The 19,342-nt window shown below is 44.2% G+C and overlaps 2 protein-coding genes across 2 annotated transcripts in view; one reads left to right on the top strand and one right to left on the bottom strand.

Moving 5' to 3' along the window:
* LOC137563923 (uncharacterized) overlaps positions 1 to 19,342 on the bottom strand; it is a 236,860-nt gene that overhangs the window by 149,133 nt on the left and 68,385 nt on the right. The gene's annotated exons all lie outside the window — the stretch shown is intronic.
* Positions 7,628 to 19,342, top strand: part of N4BP3 (NEDD4 binding protein 3) — a 70,682-nt gene continuing 58,967 nt past the window's right edge. Inside the window, exon 1 of the mRNA XM_068277027.1 lies at positions 7,628 to 7,882. The gene's annotated coding sequence lies outside the window, so the exon portion shown is untranslated. The remainder of the gene's footprint in view (positions 7,883 to 19,342) is intronic.

Below are 19,342 nucleotides of genomic sequence, written 5' to 3'. Positions count from 1 at the left end.
GCCCTTGATCACCCAGCATAAGACTCTGTCCCTGTGTTACCACTCAGGAGAATTATAAGTTATGTGAGATTTATTGTGCTTGGCTGAGCACTCCTCTATGTGTTTATTTGCATTTTCCTGGCAGTGCACTATAGTAGCCTAACCCACTGTCAAGTCCCTCCTAATAACCCAAACAGCCTCTTCTTCCTTGTTTACCGATATAGTCATGATGCATAGAGGTTACCCTACACCAGTCTCTGCTGCTCCAGTGCTACATGGTCCCAAACACTCTGATACTTATCAGCCTACCTATTACTATCTTCCCTGATCAAATTGTTATTATGACTCGTAAAAATAATATCATTATGGTAAATAGCGCTCATTATTCATAGAAATCCTAGTAAGAACATCATGTTCCCATTCGTCCCACTTCAGAATACACGTTAGTATCCCAGTCACAGCTATAAAATAAAGCAGACAACACCTCACAAGAACAAACAATGCAACACATCTTTGTTGACAAACTGTGTTTAGGGATGTTGGATGCTAATAATTACATTTATGCAGCATGGAAATGAACCATTGAAATACAGTAGCAGTTAATAAGAATCAGCATAAATTTGCATCAATTTGAAATTATAAGCTTTTCAGTGACCATCCCTATTTGTGTTTTAAAGTGTAACTGTCGGGCATAAAATCAAAAATCAATTCTTTATTTTGATCTGGTAAACAAGTAATAGGGATGCTAACCAGGCAATCCAAAGGTTAAAAATCACTCTAATGGTGGCCACTAATGATCCAATCATTTTCAACCAATCTTACCATTTCTATGTAATATAAGGGACTGCCTACAGTATCCATTCACTATATATTCACTCATTTTACTCTTCTACTACGTAGATTTGGTAAGATTGGATGAAAAAGGTTGGATCATTAGTGGCCACCATTAGTTTTCTTATCCATAAAACAACATTCCCCAGTTTCCATGGCTCTTATTTGATACATCTGCCACACAAAGGAAGTTGCAGGTCATGCTGGGTTGTCTTTTTTTTTTGCTTCTTTACTTTCCCCTCAGACTTAACTAATGCAGTCTGATTGGCTGAAGCCTCTTTCCCTCCTGTTTTCCCCTCCCACGCTTCTGTTCCTCTCCGATTGGCCAATATTTCTCATTCTAAAGCAATGCACTTTCTATTGCAGAGCTAAGTGGGAGTGCCTGAAGACTGGGACGAGGGCGGGCAATGCATACACAATCAGGCAGAGGAGAGTAAGGGAGGAAATGACATCAGGATTGGCTTCAAGATAAACACATTTAAGATGGAGAATTCTAAGAAGTATTTTCTCTTTTTTTTACTATAGAAAAATCACTAAAATCAAAATGCTGTTATGTAAGTAGAGCTTACTTAGAGTATTTATCTACTTATATATGTGGGGGTTTTTTAGATAGTATTGCTGACAGCTCCTCTTTAAACCCTATTACATGTAAATCTTCTTATAAATAGCTTCTGTTATCAAGGTCAGTGCAAGCTACAATGAGGCTACAATGAAGCCCTGGGCAAAATTTACATGGGGCCTCAGAGTTTCCCCAATGTTGAGTGGCCCCTTGCAGAGTATGTGCAGTGTAGCATACTCACTAGTCCTGTGGTGCGCTCCTCCCTTACTCTGCGAGCCTTCATCTTCACCCTTGCAGTGCACTTTTGTTTTGTGACCCCGCTGCTAGTACTGTACATACTCAAGTAACATGCGGTGGGGTTACAGCGCAGAGGCGGGCTGCAAGGATGAAGATGAAGACTCACAGAGTGAAGGAGAAGTGTGCCAGCCATACTGAAAAGGTAACTCCATTTGTTGCTCAAAACATGTATATAGTGCATATAGTTCAACATTAACCTCCTTAGCGGTAATCCCGAGTCAGGCTTGGGACGGAAATTCACAGCTCAGAATAGTAATCCAGTGGCTGATTGAGTTTTATGCAGGAGCTGCTGCAGATCTCTCGGTGGTATGTTTTTTTTCTTCTTGTTTTTAGGGTCTAAAATCTTGTGAAAAAATTGCACAGCTTTTAGACTCTAAATCTGGAAATCATAATGCCAGGGAAGTTAAGGTTGACTAGATGTACAAGCTACTCATTCCATGTGCACCAATGCACCCACCTAACATCATGGTTGCTGACTTTTGAACTATGTGTTGACAACAAGCCAGGTATTATTGCTGCTCTCTGACTGCGAGCTAAGTTGATTATTGTTTATTGTGTTTACCTGTATTGTTGGCACACTTGTCTGGCTGGCACACTCCATCTGTGTCCTATTATTTTCATCCTCGCCGCAGCCCACTCTCTGAGACCGGGTGGAATGTCATGTGATATTGTCCAGTCTTTGCCTGTAGGATACTCCGCTCGCACGTGTCCACTGTAATAAGTCCCAATTTGATCCTACCTTTTGTATGGCTGCCAACCCACAGACAGCACTAATCGGGGAATGCATTATGCAAATAATAATGATAACGTTATGATGTATGCATCCTTTGGTAGAAATATGTGAACAATAATGTTGAAGCTATGGAAATGTATTCTCGGGATACAACTTAGGGACAAGTGTTATGCATAAGAATACAGGAATATGCAGATAATAATGTTAAAACCATGATATATGGATTCAGTGGTAGAAGTATGGGAACAATACTGCATCCTGTGGATATAATGATATGCTATGGGTGTATGTGATAATAACTGGGGATGTATAAGTTGGTGGTGGGGGATAATATAAAACAATTTAGCTGCGCACACAATATTCTGCAAAACAAGTTTCTTTCATCTGCATAGGATACAGTCCTATAAACAGGCATTCTGTCACTCTTCCTAAATTCCAGGTTTAGCCAGCAATGACTTCTCCGGTGGGATATCACCACCACCACACCCCAAGCAGTTGGCACTCACCGTTAACAATTGACCCTCTGCTAGATGGGTCCTCAGTGCTTATGGGGTCATCAGGCCGCCCCCTGCCACTCAAGGAATCTCGTCCACTGTATTCAACTTGTTGCAAAACATAATCAGAGCTCCCATAGCGTAATACTGTAAAACCAATTTATTTTTAAAAAGAATGCAAACTTACAAACGTAGCGTTGATGGTGGGCACAGAGTTTTAATGGGCTCTACCCCAATCGTAGGCCGCGGGGTCGGCTTAGCTACGCTGATTCGTTCAACTCCCGTGGCTGCTCCACCTAGGCCCAGTCCGTGCAAGTTGCTAAAATCCAATTGCGTGTTCTTTACCGGTTTTGTCGCTATAGCGACTCATCAGAAGCGGGGGGATAATATGTTTGTGCATTTGAACAGACATAATCATGATGGAGTGGAGTAGTGGATTGAGTGAGAGGAGGGCACACACCCTGGATGTGGAGCGGACGGGGTTGGAAGGTACAAATTGGTTGCACAGAAATTAGATTCTAACGAGTTATGCTGGGGGACTAGAGCAATGGAAGGGTTGATGGTTCACAGTGCAAGAGTGCATGGATTGGTGCCGGGAGGTGTATGATGGCACATGAGGTAATTGGTTAGCATGATATGATGGGTCGGATTTCGTGTGCACCCAGCTTCTGAGTAGATGGTTTGGTGGGTTTTAAGTTGAGGATGACGTAAGAAGTATGCATTGCATGGTGAGGAAGCGCCGGGGGGCGGAACTGTGTGGCTGCCCAGATCGGTGCATTATAGAAGTAATAACCAGTATAGGAAATGGGAGGGATGTTCAGCGTGAATAAACGAAGCTGATTCACTCTATGTCTCCAGGCCTTGATGAGTACGTCACTACGAAACACGTAGGTATTATGATGAATTGATATATGGTTGAATAATAGATTGGGACTAATCCGCATACAGAGGCTGGGTCTGCCTATACAGCCCAGCCTCTGTTGCTATCCAGATCCCCCCTAAGTTCCCCCTGCGCTCTGCAATCCCCCATAAATCACAGCCGCGCTGTGCGGGCTGTGTTTACCTTTGGACTGTCAGTCTGCCTGCTCCCCCGCCTCCTGCATAGCTCCAGGCTCCGCCCGCGTCCCTTCCCTCCAATCAGCGAGGAGGGAAGGGACGCGGGCGGGGACCGGAGTTATGCAGGAGGCGGGGGGAGCAGCAGACTGACAATCCAACACAGCCCGCTGCGACACGCAGTGTATCAACAGCGCGGCTGTGATTTATGGAGTTAGCAGAGCGCAGGGGGGGCTTAGGGGGGATCTGTATAGCAACAGAGGCTGGGCAGTATAGGCAGACCCAGCCTCTTTATGCGAATTTCATTGTCAGAACCCCACCTCGGGTTCTCTTTAACTGTAATGAGTGCTAATGCATGAGATAAACCAATAAGGAGAGATACTGTAATTCATGATACAAATAGATAAGGATAGCTAAACCATGAGTTATGTCAAATAAGGAGAGCTCAGCTAAAGCATGAGTTATGTTAAATAAGGAGAGCTAAACCATGATTTATGTTAAATAAGGAGAGCTAAACCATGAGTTATGTCGAATAAGGAGAACTAAACCATGAGTTACGGTACTGTATGTCAAATGAAATAAGGAGAGCTAAACCATGATTTAAGTTAGATAAAGAGAGCTAAACCAAGAGTTAAGTTAGATAAGGAGAGCTAAACCATGAGTTAAGTTAGATAAGGAGAGGTAAATCATGAGTTGAGTCTTTTAAGGAGAGATACATTGTGAGCTAATAAATAAGATGAGATAATTTAACAGAAAAGCATTGTAAATCAGGCCCTATATGTGGTGTGTGTAAGGAATAGATCAGATTCCTGATCCGAGAGGGATCTATATTTTAGCCAAATTGTTTGTCCATCTATAAGTGTATGGGCACCTGGAGTGTTTGAGCAGGTGACAGCAGTGTGCCTGAGACATGGCTTTCAGAATTTCCAGAGAAAAGAAGGTGTGCATCATAGAGAAATCAGACACCCAATGCAAAGAGGCAGTTCTCGCAATGCAAATTGTGTAAATTATGAGTCATTCCTATATTACATTTTCTAATTCTGATCAATAATAATTTTACAATAGTTTGAAATTTTGCGTTACAATTTTGCATGATTGTAAATTTTGCTGCCAAATTATAACTACACAAATTTCAGACTGATACTATTTACAAACTGATTCCGTACAGGGAGGTTGTTTATAACTCACATTTGTTTGCAACTTGAGTCATATTTGTGGATTCATTATTTAGGTTCCTTTCACAGTAAATCCGTTGCATTCTGTTGCAATGGACATTATCATCACATCTCAACACGATTAAATGATATTTCTATTGTGTATTCACATCAGGCGTCTGTGCAGCGGGTCCCGTTGGAATAACACACGGCATGGTGTGTGTTTTTGGGATGTGCACATTTATACTGACAGTGAAGAATACTTTCTTTGTACTGTATATTTCACCATATGGTCGCATCACACATATACTATTGGGTTATAATCCTTTTACAATGCAGCATACATAGGGCTTGATTCACTAAACCATGATAACTCATATCATGACCGTTTTCACGCGAATTTTCGTGTCAACGCGCAATCACGAATTTATGCGTGAAAATTCACTATTACAAGCGATAATTTGCAATTGCACACAAACGAGAAAATTTGCGTGAAAACGGACGTGATGAGTTATCACGGTTTAGGGCCTGTTTCCACTACACGCAGATTGGATGCAAAATTGATGCAGAAAAACTGACTTCAGTGAATGGCTATGGGAAAATCTGCATCAGAAAAATTGTGTTTAGTGGAAACTGGCCCACAGACATTCATTGGAGTCAGTTTTTCTGCATCCAATCTGCGTGTAGTGGAAACAGGCCCTTAGTGAATCAAGCCCATAGTGTGAAAGGGCCCTTACTTTCTGGCAACTCTGATTTTGGACATATAGTATAAACAATGTTTTTTTTCGATTGTTTTCAATATGTTTTTGTGCTTTGACTGATATGTTTTGTGCTTTGACTGCTTCTGCACACCGCCACATCGTGTATCTACGCCCCTCTGGACTTCACTTAAAAACCAGGTAAATACACGTATCGTCTGTTAAAAAAAAAAAAAAGCGCCAGAGCTGCAGCCACTAGGACACGCTCTATAGGCAGTAGCAGTGTTAGGGAGACTTGCCTAAGGTGTCCTACTGAATAGGTGCTGGCTTACTGAACAGGCAGAGCCAAGATTCGAACCCTGGTCTCCTGCATCAGAGGCAGACCATTACACCATCCAGCCACAAAAACAGCTCGTGCCCGCAGCAGCAGAGTACTGATAGGTTAATGGGACTTCAAAATGCCTGTAACAAAGAATCACCAGTGATCAAAGTTAAAGTAAGTAAACACACAGAAACACATTACTTCTTGTGTACTATTCAGTACACAGGCAAGTGTGGGGACATCTAGAGGACAAAAAATAAATACAAGCAAACTACGTGTAAATTACATAAATAAATAACATCCCCATTAGTTATTAGCCCTTTATTCCCCTCCCCATTATTATCGAAACAAAAAACACTTGTAAAAAATTATAATAAAAAAAACTGTCAGCCAGGGGCATTCCTGCCATTGGGCGCCAGGGGGTGTGGCGCACTGGGTGACGGACAGAACAGGGGTATTGCCAAGGCCTCCCCCAGGGCCATGAGCAGGAGAGGGAAGCAGCGCTGAAGGATGGGCAGCGGGGACAACGGCAGGGAGGGGGTCAAACCCCCCCTCACCTGGGTCTCCTACTTCTGGCACTTCCCCCTCCAAAATAGTGGCGGCAGACAGGAGCAGCAGGCTAGGTATTACTCACCTGCTTCCTGCGTTCCAGGCACGCAGCGGCATTGTCACGTGACACTGGTCTCCTCCTTCGCTGCCGCTCACTTCCACTATTCAGGAAGCACAGTGAGGATAAGAATGGGAGCGTTTAGCATCGCACGGCTACCGTCGATTACACAAACTTGGTGTTCTGATCACGATTTACCGCGTCGTTTCAGCAGGCCCTAGAAGCCGCATGCGGCGTCCAGGGTTGCCTAGCCGCCACGGCTTTATGTCCTCTTGCAGGGACAAGAAACCCTGATCGCAACGGAAAGCCGACGATCGCCGTTAAAGGACCACAACAGTTACAACGTTGTAACAACGCTTCCCCTTTTGTGTCTTGGAAATCATTATACATTTTATTCATCATGTTATTTTTTATCACTGTCATTACCACTTCTGTATTTTTTATTCTGTATGCTGTATCATTTTTTGTATTTTGTCACTAATTATGTATCTTGTATATTAGTGTACACCATTGTCTGTATTATGTACCCGTTTGTTTCTTACTTTGTACAGTGCCACGGAATATGTTGGCGCTTTATAAATCAATAATAATAATATGTAACAACAAAAATAGTACTGTACTGTACATGTGGGCAAATGTGTTGTTTTATAAGTCCCTGAGTATAATTATGCCCCCTTACCTCACACAACATTTTACATAATGAATGAAAACCACCAGCAATTCATGAGAAAATAATTAGCAAAGTCAAACAGCAGTTACAGCAGTGGAATTCGTTTTGTCAGTCGTCGCTCTGAACTGTGCTGTAATATAATTCCTGCCCACATGGGTTTCTGGGAGCGGAGCCATGTGACTGAGCAAGCAGCAGCAGAAGGCTTGTAGTTAGTTGGTGTAGGAGTGAGATCCAGGCCAGGCTTTCACTGAGGCTCCCGTTGGGATTAGCGAGTGTGAAGTCAGCAGGGCAGATCAGTGGAAGTAAGGAGAGTCCAGGCCAGAGCTTGCCTGTGTCTGGGGATTGCAGAGCCGCCAGGTTTCTGTGGCATACTTTTTTCTCACTGAGCTGCGAGAACATCCCGTTCAAACATCAGAGAGGGAAGCGCTCATCCAGCACGGCGCCCACATCCCACCGCAGGAGCTTTGCAAGGAGCTGGAATGATGGTGAGTTCTCTGTTCTTCTGTTGCCTGATGTTATCTAAACTGTAGTGCTTTTCCCATACAGCGCGCAGCAGGTGGACTTGTGTGTGTGTGTGTATATGGAGGAGCAGACTATCAGCGGTCAGCTGTGCCTGTGACATCCAGGATAAGTTTTTGCGGGTGTGCTATACTTTGTAATACATACTTATAGTAGTGATAACTCTGTAGTACAGCCTGATCACAGTGATGGGGGGGGGGGGGGGGGGGGGGGGGGAGCTACACTACCTACCCTACCTACCCTACCTACCTACCTACCTACCTACCATACTTTGTATTACAGCCTTATCACAGTGATGGGGGTGCTCACTTGCCTGTGTGCTATACTTTGTAATACAGCCTGATCACAGTGATAGGGGGTTCCCACCTGCCTGTGTGCTATACTTCCCTGATCATAGTGATGTGATAGGGGGTACCCACCTGCCTGTGGGCTATACACAGTAGTACAGCCTGATCACAGTGATGTGATGGGGGTACCCACCTGCCTGTGGGCTATACACAGTAGTACAGCCTGATTACAGTGATGTGATAAGGGGTACCCACCTGCCTGTGGGCTATACACGGTAGTATATCCTGATCACAGTGATGTGATAGGGGGTACCCACCTGCCTGTGGGCTATACACAGTAGTACAGCCTGATCACAGTGATGTGATAGCGGGTACCCACCTGCCTGTGGGCTATACACACGGTAGTACAGCCTGATCACAGTGATGTGATAGGGGGTACCCACCTGCCTGTGGGCTATACACTGTAGTACAGCCTGATCACAGTGATGTGATAGGGGTACCCACCTGCCTGTGGGCTATACACAGTAGTACAGCCTGATCACAGTGATGTGATGGGGGTACCCACCTGCCTGTGGGCTATACACAGTAGTATATCCTGATCACAGTGATGTGATAGGGGGTACCCACCTGCCTGTGGGCTATACACTGTTGTAAAGCCTGATCACAGTGATGTGATAGGGGGTACCCCACCTGCCTGTGGGCTATACACAGTAGTACAGCCTGATCACAGTGATGTGATAGGGGGTACCCACCTGCCTGTGGGCTATACACTGTAGTAAAGCCTGATCACAGTGATGTGATAGGGGGTACCCCACCTGCCTGTGGGCTATACACAGTAGTACAGCCTGATCACAGTGATGTGATAGGGGGTACCCACCTGCCTGTGGGCTATACACAGTAGTACAGCCTGATCACAGTGATGTGATAGGGGGTACCCACCTGCCTGTGTGCTATACACTGTAGTAAAGCCTGATCACAGTGATGTGATAGGGGGTACCCACCTGCCTGTGGGCTATACACTGTAGTACAGCCTGATCACAGTTGTGTGATAGGGGGTATCCACCTGCCTGTGGGCTATACACTGTAGTACAGCCTGATCACAGTTGTGTGATAGGGGGTATCCACCTGCCTGTGGGCTATACACTGTAGTACAGCCTAGTCACAGTGATGTGATAGGGGGTGCCCACCTGCCTGTGGGCTATACACTGTAGTACAGCCTAGTCACAGTGATGTGATAGGGGGTGCCCACCTGCCTGTGGGCTATACACTGTAGTAAAGCCTGATCATAGTGATGTGATAGGGGGTATCCACCTGCCTGTGGGCTATACACTGTAGTACAGCCTGATCACAGTGATGTGATAGGGGGTGCCCACCTGCCTGTGGGCTATACACTGTAGTAAAGCCTGATCATAGTGATGTGATAGGGGGTATCCACCTGCCTGTGGGCTATACACTGTAGTACAGCCTGATCACAGTGATGTGATAGGGGGTGCCCACCTGCCTGTGGGCTATACACTGTAGTACAGCCTGATCACAGTGATGTGATAGGGGGTATCCACCTGCCTGTGGGCTATACACTGTAGTAAAGCCTGATCATAGTGATGTGATAGGGGGTATCCACCTGCCTGTGGGCTATACTTTGTAGTACAGCATGGTCTGAGTGATAGGGGTTACCCAGCAGGGGCAATGTGTGGACACTGTGTGGGCTCACTCACTATTGTACTGCTTGTATCAGTGGTTTTCTCCCCCCTTGTGCTGACAATAGAGCCAGTCTCCTGGGAGGGGGTCTTCCATGGAATGAGCATGTGGGATTTCCCAGGCACAGTGATGGAAGCAGGTCATGGGCTATCTGTGATTAGTGCAATGCATGAATGCACAAGCATTTCACAGGGGTAGCAGCCTTCCTCTGATCACAGGGCTCAGGGGCCCCTTGTGTAGGCTTGTCCCACACTACCCTATTCCCCTGAAAATAAGACCTGCCCTGTAAATAAACCCTTGTATGATTTCTCAGGATTTTTGATGATGCTTGAAATAAAAGCCCTTGTTACAGTTCATAAAAAGTTAATTTAAATAGTGTCCAGACAGCTATAACATACATGTAAAATTCATGGGCAATATAATTCAGGAGAACAGATAGACCCTTCAACAAGCAAAGTAGACCTCTGTAGTACACAGGAAAATAAGACATCTGCTGAAAATTTGGGCAAAAACAGTAAATTTGTCACCATATGGGCTCATTAGCACAGGGGTCTCATATGGTGGGATCTCAGTCGGATTTATCCATATAGCAACTGTATGATCCCATGTGCGGATTAGGCCAGGCTGTCTATATAATGAGGCTTCTCACTTTGATCCGTGTTTCCTCAGCAAGATGATAATGTACCCTTCTATGGATGATGATGACTCACCCCTATGGAGGGGTAACATTCTCATGTACTCCTTGACAAATATATATTTGTTAGACATATTCCATTATTGATTGTGTTAAATTATGTAAAACATGATATAAGTAGTACAGTAAGCATATTTTTTTAACACTCGAAACTTGACTGTGACAACTTCTAGTAGCTTATGGGATACACATGTACTGCATGTTGAGAACCCAGGACAGACATCAACAGGGGCAATTGCACTGGGATTTTGATTAAGATTCGGTTCACACTGCACAAACCAAAATGGATCAGTTTCTTACATTTGGGCATCAGTTTTTTTCATCTTTGCTGTCACCACCTGCTCAGTGTACCTGACAGCATCCGCTTTGTCCGTTCAATCTGGAATTATCGCACACTACCCAAACTTGTGTTCTGTTAGTCGGAACAGAAGGAACATCTGCCACTCATGTACTGTAAAAAAAAAATAAAAAAAAAATCCTCCAAACTTTTGGGAAATATCTTGCAATCTTGAAAGTTAGGGAAGGGCTGGAATATTTTGATATTTGCACATTAGAGACTGCAGGTGGAGCAGAAAGGCTATTTTAAATTGTTATTTATGATTACAGTTGTAGCCGGTATTTACAAAGCCTGCCTGGGAGAGAGGTAGGAGTTGTAGCAAATCTGAAAAGGCGTAATTATGAATCAGATCCATGGTATGTAATGAGCATGTGTCTATTCTCCATTCATGTGCTTACAGATTATGCATAGAAACAAGCATTTTATACAGATGGATAGATGGATATAAATTATGAATTGTATTGCCCGCTCTTACATATTTTGTTGTCTGGATTGAACAAAAGTATTATGTTAATGGGTGGCCACAGACAGGACCAGCTGTCTGGTATCCAGGGGAATGGGAAGGCTGGAGCTGTTAGATCCAATCAGAGTAATCCATCCTACCTCCCTATAAAGCTGACACCAGCATCATCTGCTGCCCCCCTTCCACCTTAATTAAAGAGATTGCAAGTTCCTGAAGTACAGCAGAGCTTTATAGTCTGTTTGCTCTGAAGACATCCCAGTAGTGCTTGCAAGTCTTGCTCCCTTCCAGGCTCTGCCTACATTTGGTACTGGAGCCCGACAGTCATCAGCTGTCACTGGGTACATTTACTTGTTTGCACAAGATGCCCCCATGTCCTTCAGAGAGGACCTGTCCTTTCCCCACAATGACAATCCTAGCACTATAGATCTTGGTGAACAGTTGTCTTCCTTAGTTCCCCAGAGAGGCAATGAGCCAGGTGCACCACATGCATGATGAATGTGCAAGGAAGTCACGGATCAGGTCAATTGGGTGCCGCGATCAGCTGGTGTCTAATAGACGTTTGTGCTAAAGGACCTCTGTTGCGAAAATCTTAAAATTTAAAATACATGTAAACCTATATAAATAAGAAGTACGTTTCTTCCAGAGTAAATGAGCCATAAATTACTTTTCTCCTATGTTGCTGTCACTTACAGTAAGTAGTAGAAATCTGACATTACCAGCAGATTTTAGACTAGCCCATCTCCTTATGGGGGGTTCTCAGGGTTTTGTTTATTTTCAAAAGCAATTAGTGAATGGCAGATACTCCGTCCAACTGCCAAAAAAGTGTGCAGTGAGCATCCTCCCGATGGCCAGCATCTTTGTATAAATCTTTTTCAGGGAATGTCTTTATAAAGAATAAAGGCCATGCTGAGAATTCCCCATGAAGAGATGGACTAACCCAAAACCTGTCGGATTTCTACTATGTACTGTAAGTGACAGCAACACAGGAAAACAGTAATGTATGGCTCATTTTACTCTGGAAGAAATGTACTTCTTATTTGTATGTGTTTTAAATTTTAAGATTTTCGCGACAGTTCCTCTTTAATTATTGGTGATAAATTGGCTACTATATATTGATTAATTGTTGTAGACCATCAGCTACAGTTATCTGTTGTTTAAGGTGGTTAGGAGGGTTAGGCATCTACCCACAGAGAGCTCAAGTACGAATGGGTGCAAAGTAAATGGTCAGTAATCTAAATTACTGATATTTTACTACTATAGGCACCAACTGGCACCGAAGTCATGCGGTGGTGTCGCAATATGTACTCAGGAAGTCTCCATTGTGGATGATCAACATGTAAATAATTTCCTCTTGCCTTAAAATTTCATGTATTTTAAATGCAGCTTGAAATTGGACCAATCAGAATAATTTCCTGGCAATTTTTTATTGGTCCAAGTTCAAGCTGCATAACAATTCTATAGCAAGTTTTAGGCTACTTGCACACCAAGACGTTGCGTTAGGTGCTACGTTAAGGTCGCATAACGTGCACCTAACGCAAGGCCTGGTGCTCTTCGATGTGGACGTCAGAGTGAGCCGCGTTGTGCAGCTCACTCTGGCGTCCGTGATGCCGTGATGCGTACTCTTAGACGCATGCGGAATCACGTGGCCCCGCCGACCAATCTACGCACAGAGCGGCCGCACCCGGAAGTAAACACTGCACGTCACAACTTGCAGTGAATATTAATTAGCCATCTGCCTGGCCGCTCTCCGCTCCTCCCCAACATGACTGAGCATGTGCAAACAGTCTAACGCGGCGTAAGCCGCTTTAACGCTATAGTATGCTGCACTTTCGGAACGAACGTGCAGCGTTACATGTAACGCAACATGGGCAGTGTGAACAGCCCACTTGTGTTACTTTGCTGTGCGTTGGGGGAGCGTTGCAGGCTGCACTAACGTGCGCCTGTAACATCCCTGTGTGTAAGCAGCCTTAAAGAAAACCTGTAATGAGAAAAACCTCCCCTGGGGGGTACTCACCTCGGATGGGGGAAGCCTCCGGATCCTATTGAGGCTTCCCCCGTCCTCCTCGGTCCCACGGCGGCGGAGAAAATCCTCCCAGAACGGCGGGGATGTAAATGTTTACCTCCCGGGCTCCAGCGCAGGTGCAGTATCGGCTCTCCGCTCGGAGATAGGCGAAAATAGCTGATCTCCGTCGGGTCCACTCTACTGCGCAGGCGACTTGCGCCTGTGCAGTAGAGCTGCCCGACAGCGATCGGCTATTTCAGCCTATCTCCGTGCGGAGAGCCGCAACAGCGCCCCCGCTGGAGCCAGGAAAGGTAAATAAATCAGCGCTTGTTGAGGTAGGATCCCGGGACACTTCGGGGGAGCCAGCGCTGGATTGCCTGCAGCTACAGGGGTGGGGAAGCCTCATTGGGACCCTGAGGCTTCCCCCTACCGAAGTGAGTACCCCCCAGGGGACTTTTTTTTTTGTTATAGTGTCTCTTTAAGATTAAAGTGGACCCAAATTAAAAATACAAGATTTCAGAAATAAAATATTTTCTAAATCATAATGATAAATAGCAGCCTTTTTTCCGCTGCATGATGACAAATATAAAATATTTTACATGTATTGGAGGAACCCCTCCCTTCCTTTCATATTTCCGGGACATAATCCGGCAAACTGGTGGAGTAGTTGGTATCCAGCAAAAGAGGAATTGCTAATGGCTGCCACCTGTATAACCCTAGTTATGAAAAGAGAAGGGTGAAAATCTTGCACTGAAATGCTCATAGGCTTGAAGGAGTGTTTATTTATCTTTGTATGTGTCAGAGTGGTGCAACTAAATATTTTGAATTAAAAAAATGTTTGGTTTGGGTCCGCTTTAAACATCCTCTTTTGCATGTTTGGGTATTTTAAAATGTAAAGTAATGTTTGAAAATAATTTATACACAAATCTGGCTTAGTCCTGATATAAATGCTTCAAGGGGTACCTCAGAAACTCCATTCATAAAGGTATATTGTAAAAATGCCAAGAAACTTCTCAGTTGAAACCTATAGTAAAATATTCAGATTAGATCAGTTTACTTGCTTTGGAGAATGGCCTTTTTTCCCAGTGGTATTGTGTTTTAACGCAGTCATTAATACTGCAGACACAGTAACATAACAATTCCAGGAACTGTATACTAAACCTTTTCTGCTATCAAAGATATCTTTCTACCAAGCAGGATTCAAATGTTAAAACCCTGAGGGCCCTTTTACACTGTTAGTACGCGTTAGTGTGCGTTAGTGCGCGTTTTTTCCATAGCAGTGCATTGTGACAAAGATTTCAGTTAAAACGCGTTAAGTGTGAAAGGTGCCATAGGAAAACATGGAACTTACTTTGAAAATCAGTATTCTTTCCGTTTTAACAGAGAGCAACTGATTAAGTGTACAAGGGCCCTGAGGCCTCTTTTACACTTTCAGGTTAAGTCTGCATTACTTTACCCTATTTTGCCACAAGGGGCCGCAAAAGCAATGAAAGTCTATGAAGACCGTCACACCTATTGCCGTGTGTTGGAAATATCTGATCTGACGCAAGGGCTGCACCACGTTACCACAAGCACTGCGCTTAATGCACGGTGCCTGGGGTAATGGAAGTTTATGGGCGATGCAGTAAGTTTAAACGCTGGAGCGCGGTGCAGACTGATGGGAATCCCAGTGATGTACTGCCTGCCCAGCAGAGAGTATGTCACTGAATGAGGCGGGGCTATGCATATGACCCTGTTGGTGCACTCTACCACAGGGTCATATGATTGACGCTTTTTGCATTATTGTGGGATGTGTTGTATGAGGGCCAACAGATTTTGAATACTACAAACAGATTGTGTAGGTAAGCTCTCTTACCCCACGGACGTAGTAAAATTGGTAAATCATTGGCCAATCAAAATTGTATGCAACTCTCGGCTATGTTCACACTGTTGCATTCAGTGCATTGCATCAGACAATATAACCACATTGCTAATGTGATGCCATTATATTTGTAATGGTACATTTACATTGGCACATTAACAGTGTGGTGTGACAGTCCGTTAAGAATAACGCAGTATGATAACACATGCGTTATGCAGTAACGGTTGCACTAAAGCATATTTTCTGTGTACTGTATACTTCACTGAACACACTGCAGGTATAATGTGTGATGCGGCTTGTTCCCTGTGTTGCTATCCCGTTTTTCCAGGGAATGCAGTGCATAAAACACATAAAATATAGTAGTGCATGATAACTTACACCATGTTTGTAATTAGAAAATCTATATGGAGAGGAAAATGGAGTGTGCATAGGGCTGTGGAGTCAGAGTCGAGGAATTGGAGCAATTTTGGGTACCTGGAGACGGAGTTGAAGTGGAGTCGGTGGTTTCATAAACTGAGGAGTCGGGAGTTGGATGATTTTTTTTTTTTTATACCAAATCCACAGCCCTGGTAAGTATTAGACTAAGGAGTCCGAGCCATTTTGGGTACCTGGAATTGGAGTCGTTGGTTTTATAAACTGAGGAGTCGGAGTCGGATGATTTTTGTACCGACTCCACAGCCCTGGTGCATATGTAATTTTATGAATATGCTCAATGAACATATGCTTGTTCATGTTTACTGGATATGCACTGTTTGTGAACCTGCACATGCCCAGTGTATGTGACTGGGGATGATGAGATATGCAAATTCTTCTGAGTTGATGCAAATGTATGCAAATTTTTATGCAAACAATTGCAAAGTATGTGCATGATTTTGCAAGAATTTGCATATCATTGATGATCCCTATATGTGACATGGGCCCTTCTGGATGGATGTATTTGACAGATAGTTGAATAATAAAACCTTGTGAATCAGGAAATCGGAGGGCTCGCGGAGGCTACAGGGGGTGCAATTCATCTTAGAATACCGCCTCCCTTGCTCCAGAGGCTTCAATCCTTCTTGAACCCATCGCGCAGTTCAGCTGTACATCTAGAAGATGCATGTGGCTGTCAGGAAGATCAGTGGAGCAGGTAAATACTAAACTGCTCCACTACGCTACTCTGCAGAAGGAGGAGGAGCATGGCCCCCCTCAGTCACTAAATAGTTATGCCAATTTATTTGAAACTGCTCAGTAAATATTTTCTTGATAAACAATTTGGGCCACAACTTATTTGGCTCCTTATGTGATTGAGTTTGACACCCCTGGACTAGGTAAAGTTCAAATGTTTTACAGTGGAAGAAAAAGAACTCTGTTTATTCTGTGAGGTCAGAGGTGGACTAGTTTGATGCTTTTGGATACAATTGTATTCTCTGTGGAAAGTTACTTCCTGCCAGTCAGATGGCAAAGTAGCTTCTTACCAGGAAAGAAGCATTTTGCATTTTGGACATGAGTATTGACTGACCTGAAGAGAAGCACTTATCAAAGGCCCAGTGCACACTGAGCGGTTTTAGGTGCGATCCACCAGCCGCATTCGCATGTAAATAAGCTTGGCTAATGTATTTCAATGGGGTGATTCACACCGGCGGTTTGAGGTTTGTAGCAAACCGCAAACGTGTCTCCTGCTGCACGTTTGCGGTTTGCAGAAGCGTTTCTGCCTCAATGTAAAGTATAGGAAAAACGCAAACTGCTCTGAAAAACGCTACTTCAGAGCGGTTTGCCAGGCGTTTTTGTTACAGAAGCTGTTCATTAACCGCTTTTACTGTAACAATATGTGTAATCTGCTGCACAAAAACGCACCCAAAACTGCTAGGTATGTTTAGAAAACCTCTCTAAACATACCTAGAATCGCTCTGAAATCAGCTCCCAAAACTGCTAGCGTATTGCGGATCTGCTAGCGGTTTTGGTGTGCACTGGGCCTAAGAGCAGCTTAAGGCTTTGGCCTGGGAAGCCTATTACAAAGCAGGAAGGCACAGCTGTACAATGCAGCAAAAGCAAGAGTCCCACTGAACACTGTGGATCCTGTCGTCTGTGTGCTTCATGAAGTCTGTGTGGTGTTTGTTGTTGTTTATGGTGTGAGATACAATTACAGATGCTGTGCTAAAGGAGGATCAGTTGTGAGATAGTTCAGACACACCTAAACAGTATAAGTATTGCAGATTGTTTCTTAGTCCTCTGTTAACCATTCAGCTGCTGCAGAGGTCCTCATACCTAAAGCATAAATGTAGTCATTATTTTAAAAGTTAGTCACTTAAAGAGGAACTCCAGTGAAAATAATGTAGTAAAAAAGTGCTTCATTTTTAAGATAATTATGTATAAATGATTTAGTCAGTGTTTGCCCATGGTAAAAATTTTTAAATCCCTGATTTACATTCTGACATTTATCACATGGTGACATTTTTACTGCTGGCAGGTGATGTAGCTGCTGCTTGTTTTTTTGGCAGTTGGAAACTGCTGTAAAAAGCTATTTCCCACAATGCAACAAGGTTCACAGACAGGAAACTGCCAGGAGTACCATGGTCCTCAGTTTCTTGTGGGAGGGGTTTCACCACAATATCAGCCATACAGAGCACCCTGATGATCCATTTGTAAAAGGAATAGATTTCTCATGTAAAAGGGGGTATCAGCTACTGATTGGGATAAAATTCAATTCTTGGTCACGGCTTCTCTTTAAGGTCACAAAACTGGTACAGTATCCGTGTGTCCCGGCTGAAAGACAAAAGCCTGTTGTGAAAAACTGTTTTCATTATATCCTGAAAAGTTTATCCTTAAAGCGGAACTGAAGATTCACTAAAAACAAAGTGTTTCACTTACCTGGGGTTTCTCCAAGCCCCCTGCAGGCGTCCTGTCCCACGTCAGTCCTCAGCGATCCTCCGTTCTCCCGCTGCGGTGCAGTTTTGTTTCCGCCGACTTTTAAGTTGATGGTGCCTGCGCAGCCTTGGCCACTCGTATCCTTCTTCGCGTTCCCGTCCTGCAAGACGCTATAGACAGGACGGAAACGCGAAGAAGGATACGCGTGGCCAGGGCTATGTAGGCGCAGTTGCTGTCTACTTACAACTCAGGGGTAACGAAACTGCACCGTGGCTGGAGAGCGGAGGATCGTTGAGAACCGGCATGGGACAGGACGCCTGCAGGGGACTTGGGGAAGCCCCAGGTAAGTGAAGCACTTTGTTTTTTTGTGAATCTTCAATTCTGCTTTAAAGAAACATGAGCTAACAAAAAGAGAGGAAAGCTTAATGCTTGTAACACATGATGCAACTTCAGGTCTGATCAGCGGGAATCGACAATTATTTCCAACCTGTCCATTCCGTTTCTGATCGATTAAGGAATCAAATTTGCAAAGTTTCCCTTTATCAATTGGGAGCAGTTTAGACATGTACACTTGATACAACTTCCCATCAGATTACCTGGAAATTGAATCGTGTGTTTCCAGCATTACTCACCTGGGGCTTCTTCCAGCCCCTAGCAGTCTATCTGTCCGGCAATGAAGATCCGCAGTTCTCCAGGCCACGGCTGTGTCACTTTCTGCCCATGCGTGGGCGTACCATGGCCAGGTGCATGCCATGAAGCACAATAACAATAGGCCTGCGCATGCACAGAAGACGATAAACTTCTAGGGGCTATATGAGGCCCCGGGTGAGTAAGCTTTTCTCTGCTTTTGTTAGCTCAGGTATCCTCTAACCCTTTCCCTGCCAGCTGATTTGTCCTAAATGCGAACATCTACTGCCAATGTAACGATCGGTGTCAGCACGCAGAGAGAATCTGATTATTGGTGATCTGCAGTATCACCAAGAATACAGATATATACCTGATTATTGATGATCTGCAGAATCACTGATAATACAGATATATTGCTAACCTCTGGACACCTGGATAATGTGAGTGTGTGGTGTAATGGTAGTACTTTGAGTATAGCACAGGAAATTAGAGACAGTATGGGCAATACTGCTCAAGAGATAAGGAAACCTTCCAGTAGCTTAGACTCCCCAAGGGGCGGAGTCAGGCTGGAAGAAGGAAGGTTCAGAGAGTGAGTGACAATAAAGACCAA

This window comes from Hyperolius riggenbachi, chromosome 3 (assembly GCF_040937935.1).
Source record: "Hyperolius riggenbachi isolate aHypRig1 chromosome 3, aHypRig1.pri, whole genome shotgun sequence".
NCBI classification, from domain to species: Eukaryota; Metazoa; Chordata; class Amphibia; order Anura; family Hyperoliidae; genus Hyperolius; species Hyperolius riggenbachi.
Note: the sequence above shows the minus strand (reverse complement) of the source record. Positions and strands in the feature narration are given on the sequence as shown.